Source organism: Pteropus vampyrus, unplaced genomic scaffold (assembly GCF_000151845.1).
Source record: "Pteropus vampyrus isolate Shadow unplaced genomic scaffold, Pvam_2.0 Scaffold11, whole genome shotgun sequence".
NCBI classification, from domain to species: domain Eukaryota; kingdom Metazoa; phylum Chordata; class Mammalia; order Chiroptera; family Pteropodidae; genus Pteropus; species Pteropus vampyrus.
The window spans coordinates 18,609,292-18,621,082 of record NW_011888792.1 but is presented as its reverse complement, the minus strand read 5'-3'; the positions used below and the strand labels follow the sequence as shown (position 1 = coordinate 18,621,082).

Genomic DNA, 11,791 nt, shown 5'->3' with positions numbered 1-11,791 from the left:
TTTTTTTTTCAAGTTTAAATGGCAGTTTTATCTCCTCTTCTAAGAGGTTACAGTAAGGTAAGACATTCAAATTTTCTTTCCGGTCAAGTAGACTTATTGATAATTAAATTTATTGAGGTGACATTGGTTAATAAAATTATATAGGTTTCAAGTGCACAATTCTATAATACATCATCTGTATATTACATCACGTGTTCACCACCCAAAGTCAAATCTCCTTCTGTCACCATGTATTTGACCCCTTTTACTCTCTTCTATCTCCCTTCTCCCCCCTTTCCCTCTGGTAACCACTAAACTATTGTCCATGTCTATGAGTTTTTGTTTGTTTGTTTGTTGCTTTCAGTTTTATATCCCATATATGAATAAAATTATATGGTTCTTGACCTTTTCCTGTCTGACTTCATTTAGCATGATAATCTCAGGATCCATCCACGTTGTCACAAATGGCAGTATTTCATCTTTTCTTATGGCTGAATAACATTCCATTGTATATATTAAACAATATGTTTTAATAATAAAATAATTACCCTTGATTTCTACAAGAAAGATTATTTAACTTTCTTATAATTTTTGACAAAAGTAATTATTGGTGTTTCATGCGCAGTTGCACTTTTTCCTGATGAATAAATCCTTAAATAATTAGCAGTAGTGAACATTCTACAATCTCAGTCATTTAATTTCTTTCTTTCTTTTTTTTTTTTTAAGAATTAATGCTTAGGTTTAATTAAGCTAGAAATACATACCAAATGAGAAGTGAGTATCTTGTGACAACTTCCACCTTCTTGGAAAGGTACAAGAGGTACAAAGCAAGCATCACACTATGGTCCATTTCTCATCAGTTAGGATCAACAATACAATGATTATCTTCTACTTACTCGCCTTTCTATTTTGAGGGAGTTAAAACATGGCCCAAAATATCATTCAACTGCTAAAAGATAGACAGCATCTTTAAGCACTTACAGGGTAGGCTGTTCCTCTTCAATCTCAAATCCACAGCTTTAGGCACCTGGTGCCAGGGTGAGAATTAAGGTAAACAAAAACAAACCTCCAAAGCAGTCGCGGACTGGGACTTCTATTATAAAATATCATCGCGAAAGTCCGAGCCATTTTAATTACCAAATCAACGAGGTTCATTTTCAGGAGACTGTTTCCATAGTTAGAAAGGAAATGTTTAGGATTAATTGCTCAGATTACTCCAAACTGAAATATTAACAAAGAGCTTCCACACCCCTGGGGCCAGAGATCACTGCTGACTCGAGATTAAAATAGCTAATGACTGCCACTAGATGGCTTCCCTTAATCTGAAAGGTCAAAGGAGGCCTTACTTAAAAAGTCTTAGTTCCAGAGCTGAGAAACAGCTACTAACAAACAGCTACTAAAAATAGGAAGAGCAACTTGTATCGGGGAATCAGTAGGTAGAGAATATTTCAGGAACTAGTACAAGCAAAGACAGGGTCAGAAAAAAGTTCAAGAGGTGGGGTGTGCTAAGGAAATAGAATATGACCATATTTGAGTAGAATACCAGGTGCTTTAACACAAGTTGTGGAAGAGAAAGCCAGAAAGAAAGGTTTCAGAACAAAGTATAAGGCCCTAGAGAGCTCTAGAGGCAACAACAACAACAACAAAAATCTAAGATTCTGGAAAGATTTGTGAAATGGTAAGAGCTAAATATAAACAAACCCATTTTTTTCCTACTTGTTTATTTTTTTGTTGTTGGTATAATTTAGCTATGTGAGTTCAAATTCTGTCTTCACTGTTTAGTACCCAGGGGGCATGAACAAATTATTTAACCTTACTAAGGTAAGCATCAGTTTCCAAATTTGTAGGTGGTATAATAACCTATCTTATAGAATTGTTATTGTAATTAAATGAAATGATAAGTAAAAACAGTTAACAGAGGGGCCAGTATAAAAGCTGTACTCACTAAGTGATAACCCTGCTTTTGCTGATATTATTTTATCTCTAGTTGGCAATCCTATCTCTTCTAAAGGATTATATGCTCAGAGATGTTTGTAGTGTATGTTTAATGAATGAGTGAACAATTACCATATTACCTCAATAGGCCATTGTTCCCATGACATGTGAGTAGCTTGTCATTACCTCATTTAATAATGGAGAAACATTAGTTTGAAAAGCCAATCCAAAGGTAAAACCAGAACTCAGACCACCAAACGCCTGAACTTTCTGCCATCTTACTCTGCAGCTGTAAGGAGCTATCTAATTTCTATCTGCTTTTTAATACACCTTTCTTGAAGATGTATTATTTGGTGGTTAATAAAAATATTTAATCCAAAGCTATCCATCCTTTCCCAGCCTTACATCTTGAATATTCTTACCTCCGCAGGTCCTCAATTTCTAGCCCAAATTATCTCAAGTATGCATTAAAACAACATTTTCTTTACCAAAATTCCAACAGAAATTTTATATCTAGGCCATGTTCCATAATAGAGGTCTATGAATTTTGGTTTCACATGACTCTACTTTTCCTTGAATAAAAAATACCACTTGCCTGAGCATGCTACCCGCAGCTCCCACTGTCACCCTGACAGCTGCTGGGCCCCGCCATACAAGCTCTCCCAGGGTTAATTGGTGGCTAACCTTTCTTCAGCATTAAGGTGGCATGCAGGAGCTCTTCTAAAGTCCTTTACCCTCCCCTAGATTTGAATTTTAAATTGAGATTTATGTCTTTTATCTAACATTCCTGCTCAACCTTCTTGTACATTTTAACTTTATCATGACCCAAGGCTCACTGCCAGTGATCTGGCACAGTGAAACTCAAGATAGGATCCAGGCATATCTGCATTTCCGATAGGAAATTCCTAAAATAAATATGCCCTTCACCATTGTCCACCAAGAATCACTGCCCTGGCAAGCCACATTTTTTTAGAAGATTGGATCATACTGCTCAAGTGTATTGGAATGGGAAAGTTAGCATGTATTATTGAATGCTTCCTATGTGTCCAGGACTTGGATAAGCACTTTATGTTCTTTATCGAAAACTAATATTTGCAAACTATCCACTGTTTTTGCACCATTAAAAGTGAGAAACTAAGGCTTAGAAAAGTTAACTAACATCTGATGGTTACCCAGCTAGCAAGTGACAAGAGACAAAATGTGAGTAAATGCTATCTGAATCCTATGCCCAGACTCTTAGCCACAGTGCTATGTGAACTCCCTAACAGAAATCAGTTTTCCTAAAGTAGGACTCAGTCTATAATGCTGTGTGTCTGTTCTCTGCACTCTGGACATCAGCACGCTGACTGCAATAATCAGGGGCCGCCGGGTCAAACTATTTATCACAAGAAGCATAGGAGTTGTGAGGACAGCAGAGAAATTTATTGAGAATGGCTAAACCCATGCTGTGCCATCAACACTCCAGGCACTAAAATACTGTTTAACTTAATCATTTTATATACATGGACTAGGAATTATTATTATATTCATAAAGATTTCACAGAGTCCTAATACTCATTTTCCATTCTAAGTGATGCTAAGTGAATGAACTTTGTGCTGGTCTGATGTGTAATTCCTCCTTTACTTATATTGTCCAAGCTCTGCTTTGGTCTCGCATATCACATCCTAGTCTTATTCTTTGTTCTCTGTCCCTATGAAGGTCATAACCTTGAAACAGGCCTTGATTATCATTTATAGAAGTATTTTCCAAAATGCAAGTTTTGACCCCACTACTGAGTCATGCAATCAGTGTAGTAGGTTATGACCGGTATTTTAAAGTACAACTGAATAGAATTTAATTGAATAGAAAATAACATGGTACAACACAACGTTTCACAAAACTTTTGGTCTAATTATATGAAAACATATAGAGTTCTATATTACATCTTGGGATCACAGGCAAAAAAGTTGGAATAATACTAATGTACAAAAACGGTCTCTGTGTTTATGCCTGTTCAAATGGTCAGCTTTCCTGCTCAGAATCTTAGAGTACTTAAAAAAAGTTCTTTCCTTTCAGTTATCTTTTTATCATGCCTACCACATTAGTTGCTTTGTTATTAAGACCCAGGCTTCCATGGTCACCACTTCATGGAGATGGTCTCCTGGCTGTAGCATCTCCATTGCTTTACTGTTTTATTTTTATTTATTTCATTATTTATTTTATTCCATTGATTTATGTACTTCATGAGAGATTGGGGAGACCTCATTTGATATTTCTTATTTCTGAAAGTGTCTGTACTATTTGGGGCATGACTTATTTCTTGCTGAGACAATACTGAGGACAACAAAGAGAAGGCAGGGAAAAGGTAACAGTGGAAGGAGGAGAAAGAGCAAGACGTGGGAAACAACACGGCCCTGACTTTCCGTAAAAGCCACATTAGATGCTAATCCCACATTTTACTTTCAGTTGAATAAATATGCCTCTAATGTGTGTATTGTGGGAGTTGGAAAAATAGCCCTAGTCAGTTCCCTGAAGTCTTTCCTTACTATCAAGGAAAGTGCTAGTGTTTTAATAATATGTATTACTGGCTTGCTTATGCCGCCCAATATTAAAAAGGAACTGTGGTATTCCAGAAGCATTTTAGTCAAGTGCCTCTTCATAGAAAAATCCTTTGTCGCTCACCATACACTGATTTTTTTTTTCTTTTTATCCCTCTCCAGCAAAAGCTGAAAGTAACAAATCGTGACTTTTAACTATTGTTCTTGAATAAATCACATCAAGGTCTGGGAGCATTCTCAAAAAGATGTATTTCACATTATTGCAACAAATAGAACACTAATGCTTGCATAGTTCTTGTGAAAAATCTCTGTCCAAAACTATGCCTGCTTGCTGTTTACTGCTGCTACCTAATAACACATAGAGACCAGCCCAGTGAGATCTCCTCAAGTGAGGTAATGGAGTTATATTTGGATGTCTTTACTGCCAATCATTTCTATCCCATAACTGATTAGAAAAGAGGTCAGAAAACCTTCTTGTTTATAGCAGACATGTTTTGGACAATACCTTCTATCCATTCTCAAATAGGGTAGGGACAGGGGAGGGTATTCATATCTGTTCATATAGATGAAAATAGGAAATCTCACAAGCAGGAAGATGTCAGAAACAAGTGCAGCAATATATAAATGCTGTGTACTATAGCTTGGAGCAGAAAATTAAGATAGCAAAATAATCCTCTGATCTATCTTTATGTACCCTACAGTCCTGAAACACCTAGCACATTGCTTATTACACTTCTTGTACATACTTCGAAAACATATGTCTATGCAAAAACTTATATACAAATATTCATATCAACATTATTCATAATAGACAGGAAAATTGAAGAAAACCTGACTGTCAACTAATGAATGGCTAAATAAAATATGATATACCCATACAATGGAATATCATTCGACAATAAAAAGGAATGAAGTACTGACACACAATACAACATGGATGAACCTTGAAAACATCATGCTAAGTGAAAGAAGCCAGTCACAAAAGGCCACATATTGTATAATTTCATTTATATTGTGTCTCAGGAAAAGTAAATCTATAACAATAGAAAGTAGATTTGGATTGCCTAAAGTCGGGATGGGGCAGCAGAAAGAGGGGCTGCTCATGGGTATGGAGTTTCTTTTCGAGTTGATGAAAATGTTATAAAATCGGATTATGGTGATGGTTACACAGCTCCATAAATGAACTAAAAATCATTGATTGTTGACTTCAAATGGGTTGGTTTATAATGTATAAATTACATCTCAATAAAGTTGATATATATAGCTCAAAGAAAGAAGCCCCTCTCTGATTTTGGTAAACACCATTTTACTGGGGTCTACTTAAGGAAAAATGTCTAATTTTTTAAATTAATGCTTCCCGAGAAATTAGTTCTAAAACTGACTTTTTAAATGAAAAATTTTAAAGAATTTAATATTACATCTAAATCCCCATATACAATAAATAAGTTTTTCTCTAATTTTTAAAATCCAAAAGTTACTCATTTTGTTTAAAAAGAAAAATACATGAGTTCCTGACCATGTACACTGGTATCAAGTTAACCAAAAGGAAAACAAAAGTCAGCCATATTCAAAGAGACAGAATTTTCCCCTCACATCTCCTCACTAATACATGGGCATGAAATAGTTATTGTGTGCAATAGCAAAAATTCCAGTCGTGTCTTGGTGTTTTTGTTAGTACAGTGCACTAAAGTAGCTCCTAGGGGGAGGTGGGCCATGAGAACAAGAATTAGCAAGAGAAAAAGAGGTTTAAACATCTAATCATCACTGCTAATGATGTCACCTAAAGTCTCTGCATGAGATTAAGGTTACCTGAGAGCATCAAGACACCATAAGGTTTTTGATTTTCCAGCACCTTCTCCTAGACAGTATCATCTCCCCAACCCCCAAATAATGGAAACAAAATTCAGGCCAAGCAATATATAACCACTAACATAGATTCAAAGGGCCATGGGGAAGAAATGATCTTTTAAAACCAGTCTTTTATTCTCATTTTAATTTAAGTTGGCTTCCTCACATCACCCTGTGGTTCATATTTGAAATGTGCTTTGCAGGTGCACAAAGAAGGTGAGAATCTATGTTAGTTGTAGAAACTGCTGGCATTTTTTATTATTCTTCAGAAAAGATGCCTTAATGGTTCTGCCCAGTCAATATTAAATTTTCCTCTAATATGATATTGCAGGTGTCCTTCTTTGATACTGAAAAATTTATTGTAAATTGTGTCCTTGAAGTAAAGAAGCTAGCTTAGGCCCCCGGTAACCCAAAGCTAAATAATGAACACATAGTGAGAAGACTGAAAAAATGAAAACCAGGAAACCCAAACTTTATTACCAGTCTTGCCATTAATCATTAGTGACCTTAAATTCCATACTCTTTTGGAGCCTCAGTTTCTTCATCTGTAAAATGGGACAGCTGGACTACAGTTTCCTTCAGGTGCAAAATTTTTTCTTGACTCCTTTCAGACTCCTTTTCTGCATCTTAACTCTTTCCCTGTTCTCCTCTCTCTTTCTTTCTTTCACCTTCTGTAGGTGGCTTATATCTGCAAGGATACAGGGTAATCGAGCAGACCCTTAGTGGCAAGCAAGCAGTAATTGAACTTAAACCTCCATCTGAAGAATTTAAGACTTTCTATTTCTGTGCAGAAAATAAAACAGAAAACCAACGGTAAGTCAGTCTACATATTTCTTCTTCTTAATCTGTCCTGACAAGAGTCTTGTTGCAAATTCTTATTTTTATTTTCCAACTTCAACTCCACATCTTCAATTAAATCTCTCCCTTTCTTTGCATAGTCTCCAAAGTTAATATTCCCCAAGACTTTTTTTTTCTTTCAATATATCAATGACTCTTCTAGAAGTATTTTTTCAAATGGAAAAGGAGTTCATAATTTTTCCCAAGGTGATGGCTGACTCGGGCATTAACAACAACAAAAAATCTACTAATACTATAATCTGTAATATTATAATTTATTAATTCACAGATTTGCTGTTTCACCGCCTTTCTCACAACTCTTATTATATGTCTGTCTGAATTTGGTCAGTTTTTTGGATTGTCATAAGTCATTAAAAGTCCTAAGATTTCTCCACCTAATTTGATATGATCGGTATCCAACCTGGCATATACAAATGGGCACTTGGTCCATAATGATTCTGGAAAAAAAAGAGAGCAGGTAAGTTAACAAAGACAAAACCATGAGGCAGAGGAAGTGTTCTCTGGTGCCAAGACCATCCTCCTACATCTCTCAAGTCTCCCTGTCCTACCTGCAATCCCCAAGTTAGCCAATGCCCTCCAACTGCTTGGAGACCATCCCTCACCTCATATGGACCCTTTTCTCCCAACTATTTGCAATAAAAAGATCTAATAAAGAAACTCACAATAATTTATTAAAACAGAGGATATAATAAAAATTTCAGGGGCAATTGCAAGAACTAGGTACACTGTTTTAACCTAAAGAAATAAAACTCCAAAAGTAGAATTTCAGACTTTTTAGCGAGTTACCATTTGGGGAAGGGAAAAGAGATCTCTCAAGGTCTTTTCCCATTATGTAAACCCTGCCTATTCCGGTCATTCCTAAGGATGGGCTAGAGTGAGAGGATAATGAATATGGAATTGCTAGATATTTTGCCAAGATCTTTTTCCTTAGGTTTGTGCTATACGATCTGAGTGGCAGATTAAGATGATTTTCTTGAATGTGAAACTCCAAAGGGCATATTAGAAAAGGGGTCAATGAAATAGTGTGAACTCCTATCTGATAAAATCCACTGGATTCTGTAAGAGAAGAGGGTGAATAGTTGGATCTCACTCCCAAATCCATGAGTGGATATTATCAATAGGAAACACTATTGAGTCACTACAGAAATATTTCAAAGGATAAGAGCAAGGGTTTCACAAAGTGTGGTTCATGGAACTCTGGTTTCACAAGATACCTCACTCTCAAAAAATGATTAAGTAAGTTTAGGAAATAATACAAATAATATTCTCCTCTCAGAGAATTAGAAAGCATATTAATTTATTAACATTTCTGAGACATCCTGATGGAAAAAATCCTGGTTGACTCTCCATAACTCCCATTATCTAAGCTTATCTGACCCAAACCATTTTTTTAAAATAAGACACATTAACCACCCTTAAAATAAATGTCATATGGGCACATTTTATAAAATATCATCCAAGAAAATGAAAGTAAAGGAGAGGGGAAGATAGGAGAGTTAACTAGAGAGTTTGCTGTGGTTTTCAGAATTTATTGAAAATTTTTCAATATTCAATTAAAGAAATATTTTGCCCTAGTAGCAATATTTGTATGTTTGATCAACTAGACTTTAAATTTAAAGAGAAATACTAAAATACTAGGAATAGTTTTTTAAATCTTCTAGCTTTATTATTCACTATTTATAAACACTGTACCCTTCTTCTGATCCTGTTATTTACATTAACGTAATTTTACTTCATGGCTACAATTGCGTATTTCTCATTTGCTGTTTTACCTTTCTGTCCAATCCAAAACCTAAGGATCACTGTTTATCTTATTAATTTCAAACTAAATACCCAAGAGAAACAATTAGAAAATGAATTAAAAGATTTTATAATATTTCATCTCCCTAGAATCCAACAATTTTTTAATGACCTGTCCTGTGCTGTTATTTCTGCAGCTGGATTACAGCTCTGAAAATATCTATCAAAAAATGGCTTCCTTTGCATCAGGCTATTCAAGACTTCATGAATCGACCTCTAGAGGAGACCAGAATGTGAAAGAAACCCCAATCTTAAGAGAAAGGATCCACAAAATTATCACCAGCTAGTCATGGTAATAAACAAAAACATTTATCATTACATAGCTTTTCAAATGAATGTTTCTCCAATATATTAAAACTTTGTGATGAGATTATAATTTTGTTTTTGAACCTAAGCACCAAGATCAAAAGTGACATTCAGATAATAAAACTTATGTCAACATCATTAATGCCCACTCCCCATGTTTTTCCCCCTTAGGCTACACGTTAGCTTCAAAATATAGTATATCCCATACACCCATCTTTTGAAAGCATAAATACAATAAAAGTTTATTTATTTTATTTTCTCTTTGATTGTCTTTGCTAATGTTCCACTCTGCTTCAACTGTAGTCTTCTTAGAATGTCTACAGGTCATGATATGGGAAGCTGATATTTGAGAAAATTAAGATCACAGAAATGAAATGGCTTAAATGATGAATATGCAATTCAGTTAAACAAAGTCCTCTCCGTTAGGTCTGAGTGCCTCCCAAAACTTTACAGATGAAAGAAAATAGTAACAATTATTATTATAAAATAAAATAAAGAAAGAATTAGACTAAATTTAGGGGAGAAGGCATAGGTCTTATTATTTACCTGAACAAAGGCATAAGTCTTATTATTACCTGAACATGTAGGATACTGCAAGGGGAAAACACAAAATAAATAATGTCCTGCTCCTGATCCTGAAAGTAAAATTTAGAGAAACTGGAAAGTGGATTCTAAGCATTGGATTCATTTCTCAATGTAAAAATCCCTATGTGTATGCAAGATGTCATGATGCATTCATTTGGAAGTCCCAGCCTTCACTAATAGGACACAGAACATAGATTTCAGGGAGTTCAACTATCAGATTCAAGAGCCATGGAGCAACTCACAATAAAAAAAAAAAAATTGAAATCTAATCTTTTCATAAAATAATAGTATTTCAGGGCTTATGAGAACTTTACAGCTCAATTCCTTTTCTTCATGGCTGAGGCTCAGGGATGTCTCAGATCCCTTGCCTGTCGAAGATCACATAGGTTGTTAATGGCAAAACTAAAACTGAATCTAGATCTTCATCTCTCCATCCACTGCTGTTTACACTCATCCTACAGTTCCTCATTGTGCTCAAGAATGTGGTGTATTTTCACAGAGATAAGGCGTCCATCCACTCCCAAAGTTATTGAATACTTTCTAGTTTTTGGCTGAGAACTGAAACATATCAATTCTAGCAATGAATCATGTTTATATTTCCACAATCTCATGAAAGGAATTCATGTTAATTCAAATTATACCTTTTTCCAGAGAATCTTAAATTTGAAAAAGATATTAAAATTCGGGTCATTTTTCCTATACTCTTCACCTCTGCCCTACCCCCAAAAGACTGTGAACTCTTTAAATAGATGGCTACAGTTTGCAGCTGTCGTTCACAGCAACTCAGATAAAAGAGGCTTGTGAGTGTATGAGCATGTGCTAATTAGTTCCCATATTAAGAGAAGCTGCCTAAATGAACTCATGCCCAAAATGACATGCTGTAATACTCTAACCAACTTAATACCATAATCAAAAATATCCAATTAACAATAACAGATAGCCCTCTGTTCTGAGAATGGTCTCTTTGTTCTCCCAGTATTTACCATGATAATGAGGTTTTTTCAGCAGAGGCGTCATCAGTAATGTCCATGTCAGAAACCTGGGGCTCGTACATCCGCTCCCCAGCAACGCGCTTCGCCTTGCTGGAGCCCCGCCATGGAATGCACAGACTGCGCAGCCAGCTAGTGACCACAGCCAACGGTAACACTGGCACAGAGTTTTCTCCTGAAGGAGAAAAGACAAAAAAGACTCCTTCGGTAAAATGTGAATACAATTTTCCCTGAATTAATAACCATTCATAGAACTTGCTTGCAAGTGAAAAGCCTCAGCATTCAAAGTTCGGAGTCACTCCTCAAAAACTAGCTTTGTTAGTTCTGGAAGGCTCTAGAGCTCTAAATGATCCTGGGCGTTATGCAGAAACTTTTGTGTGAGCATTTTCATATAGAGAGGATTCTAAGCTTTTATATGGTTTTCAAGGGATATGTGACCCAAAAAGAACTATCTAGTTCTAAGATTGAGAACATTTCCCTGGTTCCACAAGGTTTCCATCTCCAATAGATACAACAGGGAGGGGAAAGTGCAGGCCAGCCTTCTACATTTGACTATCTAACTGTACATTTTAGGGTTAGCCTACCTTTTGGCAAATCAAATAGAGTTCCCCATGAGCCCAAAGGTCAGTTAGTCAATAAATATTCACTGAGCACCTACTGTGGGCCAATCACTGGCTGCCACAGCCCACCACCATTAAGGAGGGGCAGAAAAAAAAAATCATTCAAAGCATGCACTCTGCAGCCAGAGGGCCTGAGTTCAAATTCTAGCCCTCTCACTTCCTGGTTGTGACCTTGGGCAGCTAACTTTAACTCTTTCTCTTTAATTTCCTCACCTATAAATGGGGATTCTTATAGTATCTGTCACATGTGTTTATGAACATTACATGGTGATGTATGAAAAGCACTGAAACAGGGAGCAGCCCCAGTGAATTCTCAATATCATTAGCAATATC

At 35.9% G+C, this 11,791-nt stretch overlaps 1 long non-coding RNA gene across 1 annotated transcript in view; it reads right to left on the bottom strand.

The window, feature by feature from the left end:
* Nucleotides 1-11,007, bottom strand: part of LOC111731846 — a 21,066-nt gene extending 10,059 nt beyond the window's left edge. Inside the window, exon 1 of the long non-coding RNA XR_002777349.1 lies at nt 10,833-11,007. This is a non-coding gene — a long non-coding RNA (uncharacterized LOC111731846). The remainder of the gene's footprint in view (nt 1-10,832) is intronic.
* Between the last annotated feature and the right edge of the window lie 784 nt (nt 11,008-11,791).